Source organism: Eptatretus burgeri, chromosome 11, assembly GCF_056783735.1.
Source record: "Eptatretus burgeri isolate ZD-2024b chromosome 11, Ebu_testis_v1, whole genome shotgun sequence".
Classification (NCBI taxonomy): Eukaryota; Metazoa; Chordata; class Myxini; order Myxiniformes; family Myxinidae; genus Eptatretus; species Eptatretus burgeri.
In genome coordinates this window covers 45,828,227-45,841,150 of record NC_140971.1, presented here as the reverse complement: position 1 = coordinate 45,841,150, position 12,924 = coordinate 45,828,227, and the positions used below count along the sequence as shown (strand labels likewise).

General features: G+C 42.5%; 1 pseudogene; it reads right to left on the bottom strand.

Annotated features, from left to right (window-relative positions):
* Positions 1-1,116: 1,116 nt before the first annotated feature.
* Positions 1,117-3,270, bottom strand: LOC147016987 (uncharacterized; annotated as a pseudogene).
* Between the last annotated feature and the right edge of the window lie 9,654 nt (positions 3,271-12,924).

The following is a 12,924-nucleotide window of genomic DNA, read 5'->3' as shown; positions in this document are numbered from 1 at the left end:
CCAGACCATGTCAAAAGCACACGATATGTCTCAGGATATGGCTCTGATTTCATGTGTGGCATTGAGTACCAACGCCCATTGTTGGGAGAGCAGAAGCAGCATATCCAGGTTAGAGTGACGTGGGCTGAAACCTAATTGATGACCAGAAATCAAGCCATTGGAGAAGAGGAAGGATTTAATGTCTGAAGCGATGATGGATTCCATAACCTTGCTGATGATTTGGAGAAGGCTGATTGGTCTGCAGTTGCAGGGATCTGTTTTTGCATCTTTTGTATGCAGGGTGGTGATGTTTGCTGATTTATAAGCAGATGGGAGATGACCTTAAGCAAATGAGACGGTGAATAGAACAGAAAGAGCAGAGGATCAGGTTTTTAAGACACGTGGGCTGATGCCGTCTGGACTGGTTGCAGAATCTGAGTCGAGGTTTGATAGTGTATGTCATTGTGTAACTTGCTAAACTTTTCATATAGAATCTGAAAACTTGTAATTTTTCACTTCCTATGTTTACAGTGAACACAAAAACAGCTGTTTCCAATTTTGTTATTCATAAGCAGTCACCAAAATCCAAAATTTGAGAAATCGCCATATTTTACCCATTATAGCACAATCAGAGATAATAAAAAAAATATCTGTTCAGCTAAATTTAACCCAGTTGGGCATTATTTACGAACCCCCCAAAAGATGAGTCAAACATGCACAAAAAGGACGTTCTGTAGTACTGAGAACATACAATTTGAATGGATGTGCAAATACAAAACACAAAGATGCTTCGGCATATATAATTATTTCGTCATCCAAGTCCTCATTTTCCTCGTCATCGCTTGAATTCTCATCAATTGCGACATTGTTGCATGCGTCCTCAGCTCCTTCACACTTGCAGAGCTCTGTACAGGCTAGATTATGTGCCTTACAAGAGCACCGTCCACTGTGCTTACTGGCGACACAGGAACACTTCACAAGTTCTACCACAGTGCTGCTGGAACTTTTGAGACAACTGGGACATACTGGCCGTCCTCCAGTTGTCGCCGTCCCAGAGTAGCAGGATCCAGTAGAATTGGTACAGCTACTAAGTCTTGCAACCATATGTTGGCTTGTAGGTGTGCGCACAATATATGCTCAGCGATGCATCCTTGAGTCGGAAGTAGCTTCTCCACACCTTTGACGATTTGATTTATGTGCTTGCAGTATTTGCTGAGATATGACCGTTGCTGACTGATTCAAATCATGTGTTCGGGTTTCAGTTTTTACTGTGTGCAATGTACATGCCTTTCAAGATCCATAGAATCATGCTATGTAGTTCATGTGGAACCACATCTTCTGCTGAGTTTTCCAGCGTTCCATCGAAAACCCATGGGGCCTTTTTGACCTGCTCAATCGATTTACGTAGCACCATGGAAGCTTCGAAGATCTTCTCCATGTTATCATGGGGGTCAGGTCTGTGTACTGCTTCTCTGACTGCTGCGTTTTGTTTGGCTTTGGAATGTATCAGCGTAGGCTTATTTGGCAATAGTGTGAATTCAACGAGTTTGACATTCTTCTCGATTTCCTGTCGCAACCATCTCCGTGCTGTTTGGGCATTTGAAAATCTTGACCAATATTCAATATCGTGTTGCTTCATCTTCGATACATAGTCATTTTCTGCTTCATCGATGGGTATGATTTCACCTTGTTCGATATGCTCCTGTATTTCAGCAAAGAACTCGATTTCGGCTGCAATATAGTGAACAGTTGTTTCACTATCATCGGTATTGCCACCGGTAGGGGTATTTGAGGATGGTAGACCGTCTCCAGCACACTCAAGCTCACGCTTCAGAAGTTGCCACTGTTCAGTTATACACTGCTTGTGATACACAATGTCCTGTGACAGTGCATCATTGTCAGATATGACATTAGCATAGTTCACGTTCCACTCTGGGTTGTTGGAGTGTTGCACTATATCATGTATCAGAGTTCCAATATTTCCTGACCGGCATTCGTGCAAAACATCTTTAACTTTGCCTTGGCAGAAAAAGCACTTACTTTTATCGTAGTTCATGGATTTTGAAAGAGTGTGCCTTCCTGATACTGACAGTTCTTCAGGTTCTCCATGGTGCGATGAGGTTGCTGGTCTCCCTATGGTTCGTTGAAGAAGACTAACATCGGATGTTGCACAGGCTCGTTTATATCGCTTTTCATCACGTTTTATATGTTCTTTATCGGTGCTTGCCGCGTAGCATGTTCTGTGCCACACAACATGCTTATCACTTAGATCACCTGCTGTCAAGTCCCCGATTTTTTTCACTGAGTAATGAACTCACTGTTCCCAAAACTCGCTCTCAAACGAACCGCTGTCAACGAACCGCTGTCAAGAATTTGTCGTACGTTGAATGTTCCTCAGATTGTGGTGGTTCTTTCATTTGCTCTTGTTCGGAGCTCTGACACTTTATGCATAGTTTATAGTTTATTTCTGTGCGCGCCCTTTTTCTCCGGGTGTTCTTCACTCTGTGCCATGACTTATCTGCAAATAGAGAAAAAACACATAATTGATAATTTTTATGTTAAAGACACTACACGTATATTGTCTAAATATGCAGGATCAGGCAAAGATATCAGAGTGGTCATATTTATGAGTGTTTGGGATTATGATTATGATGTCTATTATAGATCTTCTACTGCATACACTGTGTCTGAAAATACAAAACGAAATTTGTCATCAATTTTTTTATCGATTTTCGTCACTCGCTGGCCGCCATCTTGGATTTTTGTCATTAGCAATGTTTGGAAAAATTGGAAACAGCTGATTTGTAGTCCTATGTGATCTTAGGAAGTGAAAAAACACAAGTTTCCACATTCTATATGAAAAGTTGACCATTGTATGAATTGCTACATAACAACATACACTATGACAGCAATCTCTCCACTTTGTCAGAAGAAAAGGATGCAGAGTCCAGGGACATTTTGGTGCGACTGGGTAAGGTGGGTACAGAAAGCGATGGGTTTCGGACACAAGGAACGTGATATCCGTGAATGAATTTGAAGCGCAAGGCAAAGCAAGCGAGCAATTGCAGATCGATTGACTGTAAATTTCAACCCGAGGCGTGAGCAGCCAGTTTCATCAAAAACGGTCCACTGAAAACTCCACATAGCGGGATACTGTAGTTGGGTTAGAGTGCACAAACCATTCATCACACCTAGCAATGCATGTTTGCGAGTCTCGCGTTGCAAAGAGCACAGGCAATGGACTACCGAGCAGTTGAGAAATGTGATGTCAGATGAATCATCCTTCACCATGTTCTCGACAAATGGACGAGTGCATGTGTGGTGCCCACCGAAAGAACTCCACAACCCTGAGTGTTTGGTTACAACAGTGAAAGGTTCTGGTGGTTCTGTAACGTTGTGGGGCACGTTTTTCCTGACATGACTTGGGTGCAGTCATTCCCTTCGAAGGCAAGGTCAATGCCAATCACTACTTAATGGTACCGAGTTATCATCTTCACCGCATGTCACAGAATTTCTTTCTTGCCGGGAGGGGTGTCTTTCAGGATAACAATGCCCCCATCCACCGAGCTCGTGTGGTCACCCAATAGTTTGATGAGCATAACGCTGATGTTATCCATATGTCATGGCCTTCTCTGTTATATCAGATCTGAACCCAGTCAAGCATTTATGGGATATTCTGGAATGACGCATGAGACAGCGTTTTCCACCTCCATCAAACAGGTGTGAGTTGATTAACTTTCTCGTGGAAGAATGGTGATGGTGCCGCATCCCTCTTGCAGAATTCCACACAGTGGTGGACTCTATGCCTCAGCGCATACAAGCCGTACAGCTGCATGTGGTGGCTGAGTACCCTATTAAGTGACTTTACATTGATGTTTCCATTTTTGTCAACTTCCTGTATATGTACACGTATATGTATATGTATACTTCTGCTTGTGTGTGTGTGTGTGTGTGTGTGTGTATATATATATATATATATATATATATATATATATATATATATATATATATATATATATATATATATATATATATATATATATATATATATATATATATATATATATATATATATATATATATATATTCTTTATCTCAGGCTGGTTGACAAGATAACCAGCCACTCGCCAAGCTGAGATGCTCACCCTGGATTCAAATCTTGACCAAGCTATAAACTGTCATCTTGATGTTTCTCAGACAGGACAGATTAATTAATGTGTGTATTCTGTCCATGAGATGGATGTGAAACTTGGCATCCCATTTCCAGCATTAGTTATTGGACATTGAACATCACACGGTATCCTTCGTGAAGAGTAGGGGAATTATCACCATCACGCTAAACAAATTACAAATACCTGCACATTCGGTCAAGTATCTTGTGTCAGAGTGGTCACCTCTCCAGGATTGTAACCCTGCCAATGAAACTGCTTTTGCCGAGCTGAAGCTCTGTAGAGTCTGTTGGTTTGGTTAGTCTCTATACTATAGAGCGTAGGTATTTAAGACTGGAAATGTACTCGACAGCAAGTGCAGCGGACGACCAAAATTTCATTGTTATAAAATTATAATCCATCAAAATTATAAGCTGCTATAACCATGTCCTGGGACTTATGACTCACCCTGCAGTGCTACTCCGTAGAAAGCATACCTCTGCCAGGCTGGTGAGTTTATGCTTTGTATCCCACTGATAGGCTGGATCTGGATCCGTACCTGAACCAACATCCAATCGGCTTGTTCCCGTCACCCTATCAACTCATCCACCAAGTTTCGTCCAAGTCCATCCATAACTTTTTGAGATGTCCTGCTCAAACAGACAGAGGTGAAAACATAAACTCCATCCACATTCGGTGGCAGAGGTAAATATCGATGTACTTTTAACCTGAATTACATGGACATTAGTAAATAATGGACAAACACATGTATGGTGTATGGGATGTGAACCTGGATCATGAGCCAGGGCCTCAGATTGAGAAACGAAGAGGTCAACCCAGCCCTTTGTATCAACAGCTCGTCGGTAGGTGGAGGCCATGAGCTGTGGGCTACCCTATCGCACATGTGATGTCAACAATGCACCGGTCATACTGACAGAACAGGTGATGATGATGAAGGCAACACAAATTCATTCTTTCATCACACGTTCAATCCCATAATGCTTCAAAGTAACTGGTGCATGACGTCTGTGCTTTACGGATATCATTGTTTCAAGATGGTATCCCCCCCCACCCCCCGATCTTCAAGAGACCCGCACCTTGTGTTTGTGTGTTGAAATTGGAGGGTAAATGTCAGACAGGATTTTCGGAGAAGGAGGCTTTGTGGGGAACATATGAGATTTTCTTATTGCAGCTCCCGACGCAGAACGTTGGCAGTGAATTTTACTTCGCGGCCATGCTCTTTTCGCAAGATCCAAGGAAGTCGTCACAAAGGAAGGTCATGCATTGGGTGGTTTGCCATTGCTCTTTGAAGCTGTGGGCATGGTGGGAATTTGGAATTTTGCCAGGTGACCAGTACACAATGGACGTTTCTTTTGCAAAGCCACTGTGAGATCTTTAACATACACCAATAGTGAATGCTTAATCAAGCGCAGATTGGACAGCTTGAAGTTGAACACAGTAGTTATGAGCTCTCCTGTCAGTGATGTGGCTAACTGAAGGAATACAGTAAATAATTCATGGATAATTTGCCCTATTTGTATTCACTGGGCATTATCACCAGCTGGGCTTTCAGCACAGTCTTTGAGTTCCACTTGACTCTCATGAAGGAATGATGTGCTGCAGCCCCGGTGGTCCAAAATACCCTATCGTGATGTAATCACAAGAATTGGTGAAGCTGCAGCGGAACAGCCCTTGGAACTGTGATCCTTAATTTACTACACATAGGTTCAAACACACGAGCTTCTTCTTTCGTATGCAGCACACGGCTGTGGGGTAGCGTCATTGGCTGAGGGTGTGGCTGTGCCGCTGATTCAGTGCTCTCTACAGGTTATCGCAGGAATTTGTGATTTGTTCATGGTGCAGGCGATAGCTTGCCTAATCTAAGTGAAGGACACAGTGGAATCTTCAACATCCACCGACGAATGCCGGCAGACAGGACGCCCAGTTTAACGTCCATCCGAGGGATGGCACACAGATTGATGAATCACCCTGCCTGTAAAGCACCAGGGTGATAGTTTATAGCTGACTCTGGATTAAAACCCAGGCTATATAGCGTATAGAGGAGAGTATGTGCGTTATACCGGGGGTAGTGGTGTGCGCCTGTAATCCGGCTACTCGGAGGCTTGGGTTGGAGGATCGCTTGAGGACGGGTGCTCTACGCTGGGCCGCGCTATGAGAGGGTGTAGGGCAGCCCGGAATCATGGCGAAACCCAATCCTTATCCCTGTGTCGTAAGAGGCGACCAGGGTTGTGTCAGAAAGGGCATCTGGTGTAAAACCTGTGCCAAATCAGTGTGCGGATCATAACGGATGATCCGCTGTGGCGACCCCTAATGGGAGCAGCCGAAAGACGAACAACAACAACAACAACAACAACAACAACAACAGGAGAGTATGTGCATACTTCTGGGGCATCCTGCCAGCCGTAAACACACACACACACACACACACACACACACACACACACACACACACACACACACACACACACACACACACACACACACACACACACACACACACACACACACAGTAGGAGTGCAGCATAGAATAATGAATGAAGCCACAACATTTACAGTTATATATTAATTATTTAACTGCACACATTTTCAATCACAATTCCAAATTGATAACATTCACCTATTCATTCAAACTTACAACACGCAAATATTTACTTTTACAATAATCATCACGGATTATGTGGTTACAGGTACACAAGCATGCGCAGGTTGTAAGTCCTTCTCTGTAATGCCTTAAGTAATAATCAAGAGAACTTCGGTTTATTCCATCTCTATGTGCAGAGATTTATGAAGACAGATACACAAAAAAGGATACTGAAACACAAAAGACACAGACAAACACACAGCACTGACAATTGGAGCTCCTTTACATTACTAACTATGTTAATATCAAACTTGATGGTGTGTGTGTGTGGCTTTGAACCAGTGTGAGCAGGCAGAGTCGAGGATGAGGCACAGCTTGCGCTTTCTCCAGGGTAATGCAGCAATTTGTTAATTTCTAGCATCTCTATGACCCTGGAACATTGCACACAGACTCACTGTTATCAGTCATGAAGAATGTGAAGCCGTATGCAGGGGACAGCCTTGTTTTGGCCATCATCTCCAACTACCTGGACACTCTCCTACGTTTAAGCAGTCAAAAATGGATGGTCCCAGAAATAGGTTCCTATAATCCAGCTCTGCCTGTGTGTCTGACGTTTGCCAGCAGAATCTCATCCAGGCACACTCACAAAAACCACGTTTTACCTCCGACACCGAAGGTTGATCGCACGTTATGTTTTCACCCTTGTTCATTTGTCTGTGAGCAGGATATCTCAAAAAGTTGTGGGCGAATTTGGACGAAACTTGGTGGACATGTTGGGTGTGTGACAAGGAAGAATTGATTCGATTTAGTGAAGATCCAGATCCGAGAATTTTGATTTTTCACCATTGAGTGATGGGGCAAAAAAAATAATATATAGCATGATATTTCAAAAAGTTGTGGATGAGATATGACAAAACTAAGTGGATGAGTAGGATAGCTAACAAAATAAGCCAATTCGATTTTGTTTGAGGTCCAGATCCAGAATTGCCCTATCAGTGGGATACAAAAGATACAAAAGATAAACTGTTCAGTCTGGTGGACGTATGGGCTCTACCGAGTGCCGTTCTAGTTGTCTCTGTATGTTGCTATTGTTATTTTTAACCAAAACAGTTAAGCTAAGACAGCCACTGCTAGATAATCCAGTGGCACAACCTGACCAAAAGGACATGGTTCCTTTGTGCTAATCCATTGAACCTTTCAGACCATTCTGTCATTTATTTTTCCCTTGACCTCTCTTGTGACTCTGACATTATTGGAATGTCCATTCTTATTTTACCAGTTGCAAATGGGCGTCAATTGAGTATCTATAGGAACTGAGTGCAGGTGGATGAAAAGCCAGGTCAGTGTCTCTCTCCTTACTTACCCTTTCTCCTCCGGGCAACTTCTCATTGCTTTCTTAGCCCCATTACCTTCCGACCCTGCCCAGCTCCTCCATGATGCACACTTTCCTCCAATAACCCCCTGCTGGTTAAATTCCCAAAATGCAGGCTTTCCATCCAACTGCACTTATTTCTTCCTGTTCTCTCCCATTTGTGGAAGGCTGTCCAATTCACTCCTCCCTCGAGGGCTTCAAGTCAGCGGTTCACCGCTATCTCACATCATCCATCCATCCCAACCTATGGTCAAGCCTACCCCCATGTGGCCCCTCTTACCTACCTACTGCCACTACATTGCCTTTCTATCCTCTGCTATCTCATTCTTTCGTGACTTTTTGTGTATACAAATAAATGGAGGATTTCATAAACTTTTCTGTCGACAAATAAATGTAATAATGACAAAATGTGTGTACAAAGTATCGTCATCATAACACCTTTGTAGAACTCACTCCCTATGTATATTCAGTAAACTTTGAGCCTTTGAGCTGTTCAGCCTGGGTTTGAATCTCGACAGCTATAAGCTGTCACCTTGGTGTTTTACAAGCAGGGGGTTCATCAATGTGTGTGCCGTCCATCAGAGGTATGTTAAGTCAGACGGGAGTACCTGGTCATTCGATGTTAAAAAAAAATCCCACCTTTTTCATGAAGAGTAGGTGAGTTATCATTAGTACAATGAAGAAATTACAAATCCTTGCCCAATTCGCCTTTGTTAGCCCTCGTAAGTCAGTTCATGAGAGGCCAAACATGTTCTTCCCAGCAGATATTACAGGAATGTGGAAATAGTTGGGGCTTTAAAGAATAATAATAACAATATAAAGTTAACTAGGTATAGATCCAGGAAATGAAAAAAGGGGGAAGGGATTGGACAGATGGAGTGGGGGTAAGAGGGGGATATCTATCAATAATGGAGCAAGTGTATCTTCAGGGTGAGCCATAAGTCCCAGGATATGGTTTTAGCTGCTTATACAAAATTTGCTTATAGCATGTATTTATACTTTTTACTTCTTTTTTTTTTCAGATAATACAAATAATACGTTAAACTGAGATGGCAGACACCAGTCAATTTACAGTGGAAGAGAGGCTGGTAGCAGTGGTGTGTGGTACCACGAGAGGAGAAACACAAACAATACGATGAAACAGGTGCAAGAAGACTTTGAGGAGCATTTTGGAAAGCCAGCACCATCAAAATCAAATGTTAATCTTTGTGGGGGGGGGAGTATTCCAGACAGGAAGTGTATTCGAGAATAAGTGCAGTAGACGACCAAAAATTAGTTATTATGAAATTATAATTCATGAAAAATTATAAGCAGCTAAAATATCTCCTGAGACTAATGGGGACTCCTGTGTGTCCAGCCACTAACGACACCTTTTATGACATAATTTATAAACAGCATTTATCTGTGTTGTTTGTGTTCCTGTTAGAGCATGGCAAAATAAATTGCATGCATGGTAGTCGTACCCAGGGTCAGGCCATGGACATAAAAAGGGAGTAAGGGGAGTGGGGGGGGGGAGAAGACTAATTGTGATTTTTGCCCAATTCCTGCAAATTATTGCATATGTGTTGGTAGTACCCAGGGTCAGGTCATGTTCAAAATAATTTCAAATGACTTCATAAGAGAAGCCAACAGAGTGAAGGCCATCAAGTTATAATCTCAGCAGGTCAAAAGTTCAACACTTTTGAGTTGTTTTATTGAGCCAAAGGCCTTTGGCCGTACCTCAATGGAGTACTGCTCTCAACTATGGGATGACACCATAGCATCACATCATAGCATCACATCTGTCTCTTCTGGATTCTCTGGAATCTAAAACTCTCTAAATTATTGGAATCTCATGAGGCCGAAGCACAAGGTTTCCTGCGTTCACATTGCAGGCAGGATTGTGGCTCTGTTTTATTCCATCCATTCTACCACATTGTTCTCTCTTCTAAAAATCCAGGCAGCATCCGTTCTTCTGATTAAAGATGCAAAATCGTGGATGACTCAACATCTCAACCTGTTTTTTTTTCTCGCTTCTCCCATCTATGGAACCGCCTTCCATCGGTTGTTCTGTCTCACTCTTCCCTCGATGATTGAAAGCAATCACTGCACCGCCACCTCTTATCATGCCCAATGCTGATCCATGATCTTTATTATCCCCATTAACCTTTCCTAATCCAACCATCTTACTTGCTAGTTTCAGCGTTTCCTCCCCTCCTCACTTTCCTCTTACTCAGTTCATTCATTCCCATCATGTTTGTCCCATTGTCAAATTTACCTTGCTCTTCCATGATCTTCACTCCTGCAAAGAAATTGATAAATTAATAAAACCATGGCTGATTGATTAAATCCTCACAATTACAATTGCTATGCTTGCACCAGTATGATGGTCAGACATTTCCTTGCAGATGTCAAACAGAGCAAGACCACCCAGACCAATTGGACAAATATATAGTGCTCTACTTTATTTTCCCACGATCCGGATCCAATTCCTCCTTGTCGGATACTTTATTATCCGGATCCAATTCATCCTTGCCACACAGCCAACCCAATAATATAAGCTCAACAGTACCCACTTGAACGAGCAAATCATGTGCTAATTGATCTCTTCCAACTTGCCTTTCAATTTGCTTTCAATTTATTTGGGTGGTCTGTTAATTCAGGAATGCGTGCATTATAACCATGAAATCTGTAAAACCAAAAATCGATGTCAAAACTGCACAGAGATTGTTACACATATCGAACAAAGATGCATGTTCAACTGGAAGAGCACTCGGTGGAGCACATTCATCCACCACGTGATGCCTGATCCACGAGAACATATCGGGCCCAATACATTTTTGAGATATCATGGTATATATTGTTTTTGGTCCAATCTCCCAATGGAGAAGAATCACTTTAAGAATATCTAATTCTCGTATCCAGATCCGGATTTGGATCTTCAACAAAATCGAATCAATTCTTCCTTGTCACACACCCAACCTGTCCACCAAGTTTCATCCGAATCCGCGCAGAACTTTTTGAGATATCGTGCTATATATCGTTTTTGGCCCGATCTCTCAATGATGAAGAATCGCCTAAAAAAATTCTCACCAAAATCGAATGAATTTGTCCTTGTCGCACACACAACCAGCTCACCAAATTTCATCCAGATCCGTTCCCAACTTTTTGAGATATCCTGCACACAGACAAACAGACAGACAGACAGACGTGAAAAACATAACCTCCTTCACCTTTGGTTGCGGAGTTTAAAAAATGGACACAAGAAGGAATTGTGTTAGCAGACCTTTATTCTTTTTATACTTTGACCACATGAGGAACTCAGCACATGTTGATATTGTGTTGGTGCATTGGGAACAAGAAGAAGAGAAGTCTGAAGATTCTTTTTTTGTCTCAGGGTTAATCGAGTACAATGCACCATGATGTGTGTGTTGAACATGACAGTGCTCAACAGTAACGGAGCTTCCATCATGGACATCACTGAGAGACGACGCGGTGTACGCACACGCTTCGGGTTCTCATTAAGGGAAGCTGTTCTCCTTAGACACTCACATGGAGCTCATTGCCCATTCGTTGGCAATCTCGATCCCCTGGAACGGAACATGCTCACCAGACTGTGGCTCAACTGGCTTCAGTGACGCATGTTGTATCTGCCTGATCTTCTCCATGCTGTGTGCACATCCTTTGAATCCCTGTTGCCCGAAGACACAGTTCAACCTCATCAATGTTCCTGTGTTGTGTGATCTTTGATTCGGGTGGTCTCTAAATATGCTCATATTCCAGGCACTGCTTATGTCATCCCCTAAGCCACAGCTGCTAAATTTTTTTTTTAAGCAGAATGGGACTTTAAGCAGATATAGCTTCCATTGTTCATTCTGCCAAAGGTGATATCTCTCCTGCTGGCCTTGAACAATGGATGTGCTCAACGAGGTGATCATAATTTCTTTCTGCTGGCATGTCAGAGTCACTCACAAAGGCACACCAGCATAAAGACAAGAAGCAACTTCTATCATGTAATTGAACAATGCTACCTGTAATCCAAAAGCATGTCACACACCATAATTCTCTCCCACCTAGCTCGGAACGAGTCTTCTCCAATGTGCTTTATTTTCCAGGAAATACTCCGCATGTGCAAATGATAACATGCAAAGTGTGCAGTTAAAAAATCAAGATGAATCCTCATCGAAAGTTTGATCATACATTTATGGGTGTTCAGCACATAAGTTCAATGAGAAAAAAAAAATCACTCATAGAGTGACAACCTGGCGAAACAGAATGGCACTCGGTGGAGCACACACCTCCGCCAGGCTGAATAGTTTACATTTTGTATTCCACTGATAGGCCGGATCTGAATCTGGACCTCAACCAGAATGGAATCAGTTTGTTCTTTTTACCTAAACAACTCATCCACCAAGTTTCATGCAAATCCATCCCAAACTTTTTGAGATATCATGCAATATCGTTTTTCACTCCATCTCTCAATGGTGAAGTATCAGTCAAAAATTAAATAATTCTCGTATCCACATCCGAATTCGGATCTTCACCAAAATTGAATCAATTCTTCCGTTTGACACTTCCAACCTGTCCACCAAGTTTCGTTTGAATCCATCAATAACCTTTTGAGATATTGCGCTATATATCGTTTTTGGCCCTGTCTCTCAATGGTGAAGAATCACTGAAAAATTCTCAGATCCGGATCCGGATTCAGATCTTCACCAAAATTCAGCTGTGCTGTCCTTGGCCTGTCACTCACACACACACACACACACACACACACACACACACACACACACACACACACACACACACACACACACACACACACACACACACACACACACACA